This window comes from Dendrobium catenatum, unplaced genomic scaffold (genome assembly GCF_001605985.2).
Source record: "Dendrobium catenatum unplaced genomic scaffold, ASM160598v2 fragScaff_scaffold_758, whole genome shotgun sequence".
NCBI lineage: Eukaryota > Viridiplantae > Streptophyta > Magnoliopsida > Asparagales > Orchidaceae > Dendrobium > Dendrobium catenatum.
In genome coordinates this window covers 383802-399194 of record NW_021319220.1, presented here as the reverse complement: position 1 = coordinate 399194, position 15393 = coordinate 383802, and the positions used below count along the sequence as shown (strand labels likewise).

The 15393-nt window shown below is 31.3% G+C and overlaps 1 pseudogene; it reads left to right on the top strand.

Moving 5' to 3' along the window:
* The first annotated feature begins 213 nt into the window (after positions 1-213).
* On the top strand, positions 214-14864 carry LOC114580104 (annotated as a pseudogene).
* Positions 14865-15393: the final 529 nt, after the last annotated feature.

Here is a 15393-nt window from a genome sequence, read left to right as displayed (position 1 = left end):
ATGTTTTTTATATCTGCAAATTTTTTTTAATCCAATAGTCATGTTTAATAATGTAAAAAAATATACTAATATTGTAAAATAAAAAAGTTTGATGGTCATAGAAAATATCATTTAATATAATAAAGTAAAAAAAAAAGTGAAGATGAGGAAAATTTGTTAGTCAAGTTGAAATGAGTATCTTCTTCGGGGTGGGCAGGTGGGAGGACCGTAGACATGGCTTCTGATGGTTATCACAAATATAAGGTATGCATTCCCTTGCCAACAACTATACTTTTCACTCTTATGAAATTGAACTTATATGTAATCACTTTTTTATATACGTAGATAATAGGTTTTATGCTTGTATCTTTTGACATTAGCTTTGGAAATATGATTATCCAAAGCTTCCAATTGCTATAGTAAATTTCTTTTAATTTAGTTGTTGCTAGAGTATTGGGGAAGGCTTACTTTTTTTTTTTTTTTTTTTGAAACTTGCTAGTAGCATAATGCATTAAAATCAAAAGTTATTACAACCTACTAAAAGAAACGCTTCTATCACATTCCTTCTTTATTAAACTATACAAAGAAGAAGGAATATTTATAGAAGAAAAACTATCAAAAAATTACTACTCAAAGAAAAAGTGGCACATATCCACTTTATTACAATCTCTATGAACATGATGAAACATTAGTAAAATAATTTAAAAACAAAGATATTTTTTTCCAAAAATCTTCTTGCTGCCATCATGACTTTTACATAGTAGCTTGAATGAACTAAATAATGTTGATATTATCCTTTTCAATGATAGCTCCTTTGTATTCAAACATCCAATCTTGAAAATTCTCTCTAATTGAAAAAATAACTTCCAATTCAAGTTGAGTGATATCCCAATTGAGGACAGCTTACTTGAGTCTTAAGATCAGTGGAGGCTCAAGACTAGCTCTAGGTAACCCTTCTTTGGCTGATTTGTCTAGTTTGAATTTTTGGAATTTTTGGGGAGGCTAACGGAGTATGTTGAAATGGCTTGGCATTGTTTGGTGGGTATGTGGAGATTAGTTCTTGAGTTAGTTGTAAAGTTTCAACAAACTTTGGATGTGATAAAGGGCTAAGAGCATCTAGTTGTAGTTTAAATTTTCTTTTGTTTGTCGGTGCTTTGAAATGTCATTAAATAATATTACTGGAGAGATTACGCGTGATAGAGAAGAAAATGATGGAGGGGAGTTAAAATACTTCGATCATTCTCCTGCAATCAAGGGATTTGAAACTTGAGTGCGGGACATGTTATGGTTAGCCATAGGTGTTGCCTAATAAATCTTAAGCTAGTTGGAATTAAGGGAAAACAACTTAAAGGTCTTCCATATGGAAATAATGAATTGAAGGTTAAAAATTTTAAAATTTTAAAATTCAAGCTTTAATTATAATTAGAAATTATTTGAATTCTATATCAAGCACTTTATTTCATGCTATCTTCATGTTAATATCCTAACCCTTAATACCATCTTGAGCTCTTGATCATAATCTTACAATTGAGCATTCATAATTTGCTTGATGTTCTACATTAACCCCCTTAGGCCTCTTTGACTATGTGCTCTACTCTACAAAGTCGAGTTCTAAGTAATATTCTAGAAGTTCTGTCGTAAGTTTTGCTATTTCATCCTTTATTATCAATGTGTTTTCAATTGATGTCTTATTCTTCCATCTAATAAAAAAAAGTGCTCCTCAAGATGTCTTATTCAATTGTAGGAAATTCATTGGGAATGATATATACCTACAACTAATAAAACATGTCTTTAGTAGCACTTCCATATTTGGAGGTTATTTAACTCTTTTGCAAAAAATAATATTCTAAATATTGAAAATTGAACTACTTAACATGTTAGATGGTAAATCAAGTTGGTTTGGAATAGATCTAGATTTTTTAGTAATTTTGAATGGACTATAAGTCTTAAAATACAATTTCTTAAAATTTAAAGATGGATATCTCTCGCTCAAATACAAGCTAAAATATAATTATATTTTTTATGCTTTTTGTAGAAATGATTGTGATTTACTGTTTCAGTATATTTACCATTGCTTTTAACTTTTTATTCTCTCATATTAGTGTGAAGGGGTTGAAATTTTTTTAGCTTTTTGTTCCATTACATCAATGTTGTATTTGGATTATATCAATGTGCTATATTAATGGTGTTTTCTTTGTAGTAATCAAGTTAGAATTATTGAGTTCACTTTGTTTCTTGTTTGTATAACTTTCTTAGACACTAAGCTCTCTAATGATTTTGGGACATCTACCATTGTGACGTCAGTCTTGTGGCACAGCAGTGCTCGGAGAAATATAACACTATGGCGCATGATCTGTGGCATTGTGACGCTCCTTAATTTAAGATTTTTGCTTATTTCCTAAATAAATATAGGATTAAAGAGAATTTTAAAACAAAAGATTTTGTTTGGAATGTATTAATTTCTCTTATCACTTCGTCTACTCCGTGCATGCTTGGTGTCCATTTAGCCCAGTAATTGTCTGATCATAAACTAGGTTCCTCTTTTATGTTTTAAGATCTTATTGGCCATTCCTAAAGGATAAAACTATTGAGCTACTATTAATAGAAGTTAACAATTATCTAGTTGTTATGCGTACATGTCATAATCTATATATAATATATATATTAATTATATATATATATATATATATATATATATATAATATACATATATATATATATATTCAAATTTTTTTCCAAAACTTATAAGCCACAATTAAAACATCCCATTTTGAAGCCCTTTCACAATCTATACAAAAAAAATAACTAGATGAGGGGTATTATACTCTAAAATAAAAATTTTGCCATATGATGTTGAAGTTCTACCATTTAAGAATGTTGAGAACACTCGCTATTTCTACGAGGTGTCTGAGCATGTTTCGGTATGTAAGGTGGTGATGGGTGTGGGAAATATGTTTTGAGCTTTGCATATAGATTACTTATTTTCCTAATGTAAGGTATATGATGAAATAAAAAAAGAATGGCAAATTTGTATTTTAAATCAAGTGACATCTAGCTATCAAGGTATTTTATAAAAATGACATTCCATTCAATATTGTTAAGAGTATAACATTAATCAACATGTTTCGATCTATTGGGAGCACTGGTCAATACTTAGAGCTTCCTAGCATGTATGTGTTTAAGACCTGGATGTTATATGAAGATGTGAAGACAACAACAAAAATGGTGGATGAAATGACAAAGAATTAGGTTGAGATAAAAGTGACCATAATTTCATATGGTTAGTCAGATATTCATTAGAGGAGCATCATCAACTTCATTATTAACAATCCTTATGAAACAATATTTCCGAAATCTGTTGATTCTTCACCTTTTATGAAGGATGTGCAACTATTGTTTCAATATTTGGACAATATTTTTGAGGAAGTGAGATAGATATTACTTGTTCAAGTTGTTATAAATAATGAAAGTGCATATAGAATTGTATAAAGATTATTAATAAAGAAATGGAAGTATCATTATTGGACCCCATATGCTGCACACTGTATTGATTTAATACTTAAGAGATTGAGATAATTTCTACAACATAATTATTCTGTGTTGAAGGAAAAAATTAATAGTATGTTCATTTACAATAAGTCTTGGGTGCTCTATTTAATGAGAAAATTCAATAATAAGAAATTATTAAGCATACTATCACTAGATTTGCAACTACATAAGTGATATTTCAAATATTTAATTAGTTAAGATAGCCTTTAGAAGCTATGCTTGTTTCTAAACAAGGGATATAAGTTTATGGGCTAAAACATAGAAAGGGAAATAGTTAAAGAAGATTGTTATGAAAGATTTTTTTTTTTTTTTAAAGAAGATTGTTTTGAAAATTTTTTTTTTTTTTTTTTTTTTGCATAGTGTAAATTATGCTCTAAAGACTACAGGGTTATTAGTTAAGGTGTTAAGAACTGTTGATGGTGAGAAGATCTCAGCCATGCAATTTTTTTAAGAAGTTATGACCAGTGGCGGAGCCAAAAACTTTATCCAGGGGGGGCCTAAATTAAATACTACAGGAAAAGCACCCATTACCGACATAATTTTCCAACGATTTTCTGACAGTTTATTTTCCGGCGGTCAATTTTATGGCGGTTTGTCATCTCATCTTGAATGTCAAAATACATTAAAATAGTTCCGTTTTCCATCTTATTAATTACTGGAGCTAAGAGGAGTTGTAAGATCAAAATTAAGAATGCAAATAATATGGTGAGAGAGGAGCGAAAACAAAAAGGAAAACTGTGCTCGAGATTGTGAGTTGCGAGAGATGAGCATAGGGGAAAACGAAGCAAGCATTTTGTGTCGAGGGAACGTAAGCCATTTAGAAGCAGTCTCTGTTTGGGCCTGTGATATGATACTTTTGCCACTGAAATTTTTTATAAAATAATTATTGTGAAAATTCGTAAGAAAATTATTCCGAACAAAGCCTAAGGCATATTCTTGCATGTTAAATTATGGGATTGTTAGGTCTTATTATTTATAAAAATAATGCTAATTTTTTATGTAAATTAATCCACCACATTTAAATTTGCTTTAAAATGAGTGCAAAACATAAAAAAATCAATTAAAATGTATATTACACATATCTTAAAATAAATAAAATACTTTTAAGATTCATTTTGATCAAAAAAATTTTGATCAATAAATTTGATAAATATTTTTTTTATGAATATACTATACGTAATAAAAATGGTGACTAAATAATTATACCTAAATCTATTTCTTTTCTCAAAAAAAAAAAAAAATGCTTTAAGCTCTTGTCACATACTCACATGCAGCCATCCATGAAAAAAAAAAATTTAGGGGGGGGCACGTGCCCCCCCTTGCTCCCCCCTCCGCCCCTGGTTATGACCAAGGCAAAAGAGAATATAGAAAGATATTTTGGGAGGTCAAGAAGGTGCCTACAAAGCAATTTGAGAAATTATATATGAAAACTACGATCCCTAACTACAAAACACCTACATTTTGGTGCATATTATTTAAACCCTCAATTTTATTATAATAAAGATGTTTATATTAATAAAGATGTAAAAGCTTATTTATATGTGTGCATTGATAGGCTTGTTCCTAAAAGTGACTATCTCAAAGCAAATAATTAACTTGAGGATTTTTATTTAAAGAATGGAAGCTTTGGATTTAGAATAGCTCAACCATATTACAAAACAAGCTCTCCTATTATGTTTGCATTCATTTATTATTTTAGATTTGAATGTTTATAGTTAAGCTTCCTACTTGAATAGATGTTAATAATATACTTTTCATTTAATATAGTTTGTTGGTGGGCTCAATTTGGAGATGTTGTTCCTGAACTTGAAGTATTTATAATTAAAGTTCATAGCCTAACCTATTCGGCTTCTGCATATCAGCATAATTATAGTAACATTAATTAGATTCATATAAATAGAAGAGATTAGTTAGCTACAGGATGTATGAACAAATTTGTTTATGTTATGTTTAACAAAAAACTCAAGTAGTAGCACATTAAATTATAGAAGCAAAGAATTAGTGACAATAAATTAAATCATTTAATTGTTCATGATTTAGAATCTAATAATGAATGGGTAACTTCTACAAGTGTTGATATTCTTGAAATTGAAGGACAAACATATGATGATGAGGAGAATGAAGCAATTAATGTTGATATTAAAAGGTCTGTTAAATTGAGATCAACTTCTACTTCATAAGTATATAAAAGAAAGAAACAAAGTGGGGTTTAAACTTTAAAAATATCCAAAGAAAAACTTAAATAAAATGTTAACCTTTGTATTATTATTATTATTATTTATTTTACTTTAGATTTTTTCTAATGAAATATTAACTCGTATAGGGGATAAGAAAAAAAATTGTAGTTGAAAAAGATTTGAAGATGACTTTGACATAAACTACGAGTCTTCTTCTGAAGACTGCCAAAGTGATTATGAGACATATTTAAGTTTTAAGTGAGTATTTAAGTTGAATCTAATTCTAATTACTTGGGTTCCAATAACATTTACTTTCAAACAAGTCATTATGTTCATAATTTGTTTCATTTTTTTGTCAATCTTATGAGTAATTTATTTTTTTTTTTTAATTTCATTTTCTCATTTTGAGGCTTATTTCTCACTCCACCTCATGACCTACACCTGGCCTCGCTAAGACAAAATGCCTTGATTTTCAATTTCACCTGTTTAAACCTTGGTATGACATTGAATATGTAACTTATCTTTTTTTTATCTTGCTGCTATTTGGTGATTATAAGGGTCATTTCTAAGTATTTTTAGCATTTCGTACATGTTGAAATGACCCATTTTGTAAACAAGGTGATGATTGAGAGGATTTTTCTTGACATCACATCCATCATTTTCCATTCTTGTCTTATTCGTTCAAGTTGAGCATGAGGGGTGCTTCTTTGATATTTTTGTTTCTCTAAATGTGTCAGTATAATCCATTTCACAAATTTGTGATGTTAAGGTAGTTTTCATTGTAGTTGAGGTTTTTCAAACCTTTTTTTGTGTAACATCTTATCAAGTGTCACTATTCTTGTTTTGTTTGATCGAACTCTCTTTGGCCTATTGGTTGAGAGCATAGGCTTCCAACTAAGAGGTCCAAGGTTCGAGTCCATGTGTATGCGTTGTGTGTGTGAGTTTGCCTTAAATGGCCTAAATGTCCCAAAAAAAAATTCGTCATGAGATACATACGGAACAAGTTACATAATCCATGCAATTAATTAATAAAGTTGAACTATTTATAATTAGGAATATAAATGTAGATTCCTTATTATGTTAGCTATGACTGTTGCAATCACTAAAAAATTTCTTTATTTCTTGCCAAATACTTTTATATATAATGATGAGAATTCTCTTTATAAGGACAAGGAGTTCGATTGACATTTATGACCTCAATTAACATTTGTGGAGCGGTTTATATATCCATCTTGTAAGAGTACCAGTGAGTTTATTTCATAGATATAAACAATAACACAACCAACAAACAATGCACGTTATTTCTCTTGATATGTTCTATAGCTGACTTATTTAGAAATAGCTGCATTTAGAGAAAAATAAATCTCGTTGCCTATTATATTTTAGAGAATAACAACTAATACAAGCACTTTCTTGAATAATGACGTTTTTTCCATCCTAAGTAAGCATTATCAACTCACAGTTGTTACAATAAAGTGGATTTTTCATTTTTATTGGAAACTTTTCATGTACATGAAAGAGCATTTAGTAGCTGTTATTATGATAGGTGTCTTCAAAATATTACTATTTCTTGCATTTTCATTCCTTGAAAGATAGCAAAAGAAGGGTTCTTAATGCATTGTTCAATACGGTGTGCCTTACAATATGTTATTTTGATGTCTCTAAATCTTGCAGGGAGACATCAATCTCATGAGTGATACTGGGCTTGACGCTTATAGATTATCTATCTCCTGGCCAAGGCTCCTCCCAAGTATGTTATGCATCAAAAAAGCTGGACTTTTCCTTTTATGGTTTATAAAAATGTTGAATATGCCCATACTTACCTTAAATCTACCTTAAACAAGATATTCAATGATTGAAATTGCAAAATCACATGTTTCCAACCATGACCACCTAGTTTGTTTGGGATGGTAATATTAGCTCAGGTACATTTGAAATTGACTTGTAAAACATTACTTGTTGCGCATAACTGGGTAAACTTACCATTCAATTGGTTAATAATAAATAGGCAACCATATTATTATTTCTAGAAGTTGTTACCTATCTATTAGCAGTTTATTACCATTTTCTTCATTATTATGTGCAAGTATAAAAGAGTGCCATTTTCAGTTGATTCTTCTCCTCTTTGAAAATTTATTATTTTTATTAAATAACTAGTAGTAATTTTGACTGTCTATGTACATTAAACAATATTAGTGGTGTTCGACATTGTGTAATGATGATCACTTTCGTATAAAATTTTTCAGAAATTCCAAGTGTTTTATTAGCTTAAATAATATTATAGCTAACTTTTGGATAGTTATCTAATATAAAGCATAGGAGAAAGCTAAAGTTTGAAACTTGTTTAAGGAGACTTACAGGTAGATATGTGTATGAATATGGGAAGGAAATAATAGATAAATAAAATTGAATGATAAGTTGAGTTAAATAGCAAATTTTTTTTAATAATGAATTGGCAAATATGTATGTTTCTAGGATGAGTAAACCACTACTTGCTTATAATAAAAAAGCCCACTATTTTTTTTTCAAATGTATTTATTTGGATCTCATACTGCAGATGGAAGAGGAGCAGTGAATCCTAAAGGCTTGAAGTATTACAACAATGTCATTGACGAATTGATCAAGCATGGTATTTTGATATGTTGAACTTTTAAATCAATTTATTAATCAAGATGGAAAACTGTTCAAATGAGCTCACAGATGCTAATGTCTTTATTAATAAGTGGCTAAAAAAAAGAGAGACTTAATAGTTCATGTCATTCATGCCAAAATGGAAGCATTGAAGTTCTCCCAAAAAATTGGGCATTGCTTTAAGAATTAGAATAAATATCATCACTTATCAATTGAACATAAATCACCTCTCTATTCCTTAAGATTGGCATTATAACATCTAGTTCTAATTTATTTTCTATTTTCAAATGAAATAGTCATTCAGCCGCACGTGACACTCCATCATTTAGACGTTCCTCAGGTGCTTCAAGATGAGTATGGAGGATGGTTGAGCCCAAAAATCATGTAAATTTTTTATTTTCTAAATAATAATATAATGAAAAGAATGACTAAAAACTATTTTTCTAACTAAATTGTAGTTGTTTTGCAGTGATGATTTCAAAGAACTAGCTGATGTATGCTTTAAAGAATTCGGTGATAGGGTTTCTTATTGGACCACCATGAATGAGCCCAACATTAACTCCTTGGCCTCCTTTGATTATGGTTTTTTTCCTCCTCGTCAATGTTCACATCCTTATGGTGCTAATTGTAGTGGAGGCAATTCCGCAGTAGAGCCATATATCACTGTTCATAATTATATATTGGCTCATTCTGCAGCGGCTGAGTTGTACAGAAAAAAATATCAGGTAGGTCAATGTTTCATTCAACTTAGGAGCTTATCAACAAATTTAGAAGCTTTATTGCAAAATGCTAGCAATGACTATTTTTTCCTAAAAAATTCATTGCCAATTGACGAAGTTTTATGTTAAAAAAGATAGAGGTAGACCTAAAAAAGACTTGGTTAGAAAATATTAGAAATGAACTTTCTTTATTAAATTTATATGAAAATTTGACTCTTAAGAGGACAAAAAGGAGAAAAAGGATTCACATAGATGATCTCAACATTGTTGTTATTCTTTTGTGATCAGACCATACAAAAAGGACAAATTGGCATCAACATCTACACTATTTGGTTCACACCATTGACAAATTCTACTGAAGATGCTATGGCAACAAAAAGAGCACTTGACTTCATCCTAGGATAGTAAGCTAATTGTTTCATTTTTTTTCCATGCATGCATATGCCCACATACCCTTTCATGCCCACATGCACTTGTATTTATGGCATAATGAACCTTACATACCTATGAGGAATAGCTTATTATCAGATAATCATTGAGCCTCAAGTTTTGTAATAGAAATATCATTTTTTTTTTCTAAATGCATGTTTACCTCTTCGAAAGTCAAACAACTTCTTATTTATTCAATTATATAAAAGTTTCATATTTAATCTTTTGGATTAAAGAACTATTTAATGGCATCATTAAATGATGCTTAGAATAAGTTCTCAGGTTTTAAATTATACGAGTGGATGCTTTTACATAGATTTTAATGTTGCATACATAAATAACTGTTGGAAAGACATCTCATCATATCACCATCACAGCATTCTCCCTTTGAACAAGTTTACCAAAATAGTATTTTTTTTAGAATCAAAGTGGACGGTTTAGCCTCTAATAGCCCGTTCGCATTGCAGTATAGTGAATTAGAGTAGATGATCTCAACTTTTGAAATTAAGTTCATTTTGGCTTATGCAGTATCCTTCTCGTAAATCAAACTTTATGTCCTTAATCTTGAATTTAAAGGCTTAGACTTGAAAATAATGTTGGACAATTCTTTATCTCTCTCTCTCTCTCTCCTATGTGCAGTTTATCTGTCTATATGTCTATATTTGAATGCATGCACCGCTAATTCCACCAGCATTTGTAAATGGATGCCATTTTATAGGATCTTGAACCCAATCTTGTTCGGGGAGTACCCTGATAGCATGAAGAAAAATGCAGGCTCAAGGCTCCCATTTTTCAGTTATTTAGAATCTCAAAGAGTGAAGGGGTCATGTGATTTCATTGGTATAAACTACTACTTCGCATTGTATGTGGCAGATGACCCTGTTATTGACAAGATAGGTCCTCGTGATTCAAGCTCAGACATGTTTGCTAAGTTCACAGGTAATTATTTCATATAGATTGAAGGTAGCTTTCAATTTTAGAAACTCACATGCAATTCTATAAATTGCGCCTACAAGAATGTTCCACCAGTAAGTCGGGTAAGATATCATAAATCTGCCATTTTAACTCTAGATATTGTTTAGGCATCCTCTAATGTAGTTTTATGATGTGTGACTAAACATTTGTGTAAATCTAGATTCTTCCACCTACTACATTGATCAATGATTTTGAAAGTCTTTGGAAACTGCTTAATTATCTCAAAAAGACCTATAAATCCTCCTATATTCGTTCATGAGAATGGTATGCCCATCTTAAATCCATAGAACTATGTTATAATGCTTTTGCAATTTTAAAATATTTAGTTAGAACAATAGAGATAATAGAAAAAAAAACCCTCAAGATTCATGTATAGTTGTTATATTTCAAGGAAGTTTTATTGCCATGCAAATAAGTCATTGTTTAAGCTTCAACTATGTTGTTCTATTACTTAAACTTTATGCTTCTAAAAAGGTTATGGCTTTGGAGTTGTTGGTACAATGAATGACATGGGAAGGACATAATTTCTAAGCGGCTTTATCAAAGCGTTCTTGATTCTATCAGGTAACATAACAATCTAATGTACTTCAAAAGTGAATAGCATATCATCACAATCATCATCATCATCATCATCATCATCATCATCATCATCAACTTTATACTTATTAATTAGGCTAACTTCATGAATTCTTATTTTTCATTAATTCATATTGAGCCTTGTATGAAGAATAAATATTATCTTATGCAAAATCTTTTTGGAAAATTATTATAGAAGCAACATTCTTTTGTTCTAATTCTTTTATGTGTGCATCTGGAAGAAAGCACGAAGTGTGCATTAGTCATTTATGCTCTCCTTATAGCTTTATTTTGTCTACATTGTTAAACAGGGCTGGAGTAGATGTGAGAGGATACTTTATTTGGACATTTGTGGATGTTTTTGAGTTGTTGTCTGGGTATTCAATACGATTTGGGCTATACCATGTGAATTTTGAGGACAGTGGACATGAGAGGACGCCAAAGTTTTCTGCCTATTGGTACCATAACTTCCTAAAAAATGGGACTTCAATTAAGATAGAGAATAATGGTAAGCAGTGGGAAAGTGCTCCTTCAGAATAAATAGTCTGGCTTCTTATATGAAAGCTTGCCTTGGAAAAATAGGCTATGATTAGTGATTGTTGACATGTAGTAAAAATGCTTAATGTCCTCTTAGACCAAGTTCTTGAGACATGCTATTTGATCCTATTAGGCCTCACAATATTTTGTTGTAATAATTAAGGCGATGTTAAACTTGTTATCGTGCTTGGGTTATCATAGAAAAAATTAAGAGAGTTGTTGAAAGCTAAAGGTTTAGGTGGCGTATGCTTCATTTGGGATGGCTTTCTTAATGTTTCTTAAAATAGCTTTATCTTTTATACTAAAAATCTAGTTGAAGAAGCAATAAGAAAGCCAGAAACATTAGTTTTAATGCATTTGAACTTTGCTGGTATTTTTTTACATCAAGTGCTAATTGTTGGTGTAAGATCGTCCGATTATGTTAGACAATAGCTAAGGATGGAAAGTATTATACAATTCTTAGCATGGAAAATTTGAGGCTCAATTTTCTTTTTTATCTTTTTCATCTTGCTAGGTATATAACTATTTATTTCCAATTTAAAGTGAGCTTATAAGATTGAATCTCTAGCTACTCCTTTTGAATTATTTTTAGCGGATAAATTCTCCTTTACGCGACCTTTTTAGGATATTATTCAAACCATTTTTCTTAATCAATAATTGAATGATATATTTTGAATTGGCTTATTATTCAAACCATTTTACTTAATCTATAATTTTGATCAAATCATGACTAAGATTTTTTTTATTTGTTTCTTAAGAGTGACGGAGCCGGAAAGTTTTTTAAGCCAGGTTCAAATTAATTTTTTAATTTTTTTTAATCCAAACTTAGATTAGCATGGAAAGTTTTAAATATTTTTTGTTGAAGTTATTATTTTTTAAAAAATAATGTATTACATATAATATTAAAAAAAAACACTTATAATTTATATATTCAGTTCTTCATTTATGGAAGAGTTTGAATAATAATTTCATTGCCAATAGAATCAATTATTTATTTTTTGATATAAACGACTAAAATATCATTCATTTACTGATCTCTATTTTTATCTTGTAATTGATTTTTTATGATAACTATTGCAAAAAAAAATGCTCTTTAAACTTTTATTGCAACAAGTAATATTAAAGCTAGTTTTAATAGCCTGAAAATAAGGGGAATAAATATCCTTCCTGCTTTTAATCTTTTTTCTCAATAAGGCTTTCAATATATTTTAATAATAAAAATTGTTCATTAGATAATGTAAGTTTTCAATCGATTATCAAGAATCATCAACTTTAGAGGAAGTCAAATGGATATATCTGTTATTTTAATTAATTTGTCTTTTTAATGCATAAAATAAATTATATGGATTCAAACAAGTAACACACAAAAGTAATTCAATATTTGTTTTTGTAAAATGATTATTCAACTCTTCAAATTATGTAATAATTATTGTGTAGAATTTATCAACTCAAAAAATGAGATAAATTTATTATCCGTTGAACTCTACATCAAGGGCGTCCATGAGCAACTCATTTGCCATTTACATTCAGAGTAATTATTTTTTTTATCACAAAATGAAACTATTTTATTAATAAAATTTTCTCGCTTGTTATCTCTCATATCGTATTATCTCGTTTTAGATATTTGAATAAAAGAGAGAACATTCATAATATCTTGTTCTTTTTTTTTGTACAACTTATGAATGTTCAGCAGTGATTCCTAATATATTTTTCATCAAATGCGCACAAAAAGAAAATTCAGAAGATTGCAAAATCTTAGTAATACAAATGCCTCACCTTTTTATTTAGAGCTTATGTCATCATCCAAAATAATTTTTTTAACATTATTTATTTAGAAGAATATTATGATCAATATAACTAGTGATTCATAACGAGAACTCTATTGTGTTTTGCCAACATGCCTCAAAGATAATCCATTCACCATTTTATGAAGCACTAAAAGACTTCTCTCGTTCTTTCTCTTTAAGCTTGTTGCGGGCTAGAATATAGGCGACAGTGGAGTTAGAAATTTTCGTCTGAGCGTTGCACGAATATCTAGCACACAAACAGAAGATAAAAGAACACCAAAATTTTTACGTGGAAACCCTGAAAGGAAAAAAACCACGGGGCCACGCCCAGTTGAAAAAAATTCCACTAGTATTTGTTTGAAGTACAAAAGGCTGAGTTTTCCTTAAAATTTAGGACAAACAGCTTACAATGCTTCACTTCTTAATTTGAGATCCAATTACAACGTCGGGCAGGGTTCTGGCGTCACTTGGAGATGGAGCAGAATTCTGGCGTCGGGCAGAACTTTGGCGTCACTTGAGCGTCGGGCAGAACTCCGGCGTCGTTCAGAAGTCCGGCAGAATTCCAGCATCGGGCAGTACTCTAGCGGTGGTCGAGGAGGAGTTATTCCCTCCTATCCTTCTATTCTTCTTCTCTTCTTCTTGCTTGGGTCCCCTCTCATGAGAAATGAGGGGTCTATTTAAAGATTTTCTGGAGTGGCATAGCTTGTAAATAGGTGTGAGATCAGAGGCAAATAGGGAGTGGTCGAAAGGACGGTTGATATTGAATCCCTAGATGATGCACCATTCGTCAAACATTTGAAGGTCTTAATGATGTTGGAATTCGACGATCTTGGGCTCGTTGGATTCGTCTCGTCGAGCCGTTCGATTCGACTATAAGCTCGTTAAAATTGGAGACCGTTTGGTAACTCAAATTGCGGTATGAACTTTCCAATAGCACTTTTGGTGCTTGATTTGGACTCATTTAGGCTCGGATAGAGTTGAATTTGGTGTTATTGGGTTCGAATTTCCGAGATACTCATTTTGACTATAAGTTTGCTAAAATCGGAGTTCAGGTGATCCCGGATTTAATTTTTGAAATTCCCGAATTGATTTTGCCTAGAGATTCGTGTCCGATCAAGATAATTTTTTGATGATATATCAGTTGTCTCCCTATTTTCGGACGTCGAAGCTTCAAGAGTTCAAAAATATATGCGTCGACATTTCATACTAGCCGAATCACAAAAAATTGCATTACAAAAATTAATAGCTTGCTCAAACTTGATCATAGAGGCCCCGTTGAGCACCGAAAGTGTCAAAATAGAGTCCGGAACCTCGAAAAACGTGTGTGGGGACCCCAAAAACGTATGATACGGACCATCCGGGCCGAAAATTGGGCCCGAACACGCGTAGGTGGCCAAACCGGCCGGCTGCAGCCCGTCGCCTGCCGCCACCTGCGGCGTCCTCGCGGCGGGCGAACAGGCATGCCCCATGGGGCGAGCGGTTGCTGCCTGCTTGCCGGCGGTTAGGCCATTTTTTGAATTAAAATTTTTATTAGTTTTTTAATCGTGTGGGGCCAAAAAAATTCTAAAAAAAATTGCAAAAAATTCCAAAAAATCCGAAAAAATTTGAAAAAAAAAATCCAAAAATTTCTAGCCTACGGCTTATAGAAAAATTACACATTCTCTTCTTCTCCTCTCTAGTTTTCTTTGAGGCTTTCCGTTATTTTTCAGTAGGTGACTTTCTTTACTTGACTCAGCACCCTTCCTCTTGTACATAAGTTGGAGACTTCCCTCCTCTTCTTTCTTTCTCCCTCATTTTTCTTCCTACTCTAGAGACTTTTCGCTATCTTTCATAGGTGATTTTCCCTACTCAGATTAGCTCCCCTCTTTAGTAAGGGAATTTAAATGGGTGATCACATATCCGAAAGAAATCCTCTAGCTAAGGAAGATCGTCCTGTACACTGACCTGAAGGTTCAAAGAAGATTCACAAGGCGCCGAAGACTGACGATGTTATTTCTACCATCACTAAGGATTCTTTCATCTCCTTTAGGAAAA